Consider the following 1,860-nt stretch of genomic DNA (forward strand, 5'->3'; position numbering starts at 1 on the left):
GTTTAACCAAGATTTTTTTGATATAGTTTCATGTTCATATGAAAAATAATTTTCCCAGAAGAACAACTTTTAAATCAAAGTTTATCATAGTTTTTAATTATCCAAACCAAAACAGCCCCCGGTTTCACTACGACGGCGTATATCCGATTTTATGGTGTTCATCGTGTTTCCAGGTTTTAAATCATTAAGTTAGCATATCATATAGATATAGAACATGTGTTTAGTTGATTTTAAAAGTCAAGTTAGAAGGATTAACTTTTGTTTGCGAACAAGTTTAGAATTAACTAAACTATGTTCTAGTGATTACAAGTTTAAACCTTCGAATAAGATAGCTTTATATGTATGAATCGAATGATGTTATGAACATCATTACTACCTCAAGTTTTCTGGATAAAACTACTGGAAATGAGAAAAATGGATCTAGCTTCAAAGGATCCTTGGATGGCTTGAAAGTTCTTGAAGCAGAATCATGACACGAAAATAGTTCAAGTAAGATTTTTACTCGAAATAAGATTGTTATAGTTTTAGAAATTGAATCAAAGTTTGAATATGAATATTAACTTGAATTAGAAAGATAACCTACTATAAATAACAAAGGTTCCTTGATCTTAGATGATTACTTGGAATGGATTAGAAAGCTTGGAAGTAGACTTGCAAACTTGGAAGTATTCTTGATTTTTATGAAACTGTACTTATGGAATTTATGAAAAACACTTAGAACTTGAAGATGGAACTTGAGAGAGATCAATTAGATGAAGAAAATTGAAGAATGAAAGTGTTTGTAGGTGTTTTTGGTCATTGTTATATGGATTAGATATAAAGGATATGTAATTTTGTTTTCATGTAAATAAGTCATGAATGATTACTAATATTTTTGTAATTTTATGAGATATTTCATGCTAGTTGCCAAATGATGGTTCCCACATGTGTTAGGTGACTCACATAGGCTGCTAAGAGCTGATCATTGGAGTGTTTATACCAATAGTACATACATCTAAAAGCTGTGTATTGTACGAGTACGAATACGGGTGCATACGAGTAGAATTATTGATGAAACTGAACGAGGATGTAATTGTAAGAATTTTTGTTAAGTAGAAGTACTTTGATATGTGTCTTGAAGTCTTTCAAAAGTGTAAAAATACATATCAAAACACAACATGTATATACATTCTAATGGAGTCGTTAAGTCTTCGTTAGTCGTTACATGTAAGTGTTGTTTTGAAACCTTTAAGTTAACGATCTCAATTAATGTTGTTAACCCAATGTTTATTATATCAAATGAGATGTTAAATTATTATATTATCATGATATTATGATGTATGAATATCTCTTAATATGATATATACATTAAAATATCGTTACAACGATAATCGTTACATATAAGTCTCGTTTCGTAATTCTTGAGTTAGTAGTCTTGTTTTTACATATGCAGTTCATTGTTAATACACTTAATGATATATTTAAATATCATTTTATCATGTTAAATATAGTGTATCAATATCTTAATATGATACATATATATTTAGTAGACGTTATCATAACGTTAATCGTTATATATATCATTTCGAGTTTCTTAACTTAGTAATCTCATTTCTTATGTATATCACACATTGTTAATATACATAGTGAGATACTTACTCATCATAATCTCATGTTAACCATATATATATGTCTATATTTACCACAACATGTAGTTTTTACAATTTTGTAACGTTCGTGAATCGCCGGTCAACTTAGGTGATCAATTATCTATATGAAACTTATTTCATTTAATAAAGTCTTAACAAGTTTGATTGCTTAACACGTTGGAAACATTTAGTCATGTAAATATCAATCTCAATTAATATATATAAACATGGA

The sequence above is a fragment of the Rutidosis leptorrhynchoides genome, chromosome 8, assembly GCF_046630445.1.
Source record: "Rutidosis leptorrhynchoides isolate AG116_Rl617_1_P2 chromosome 8, CSIRO_AGI_Rlap_v1, whole genome shotgun sequence".
In the NCBI taxonomy this organism is placed as follows: Eukaryota; Viridiplantae; Streptophyta; class Magnoliopsida; order Asterales; family Asteraceae; genus Rutidosis; species Rutidosis leptorrhynchoides.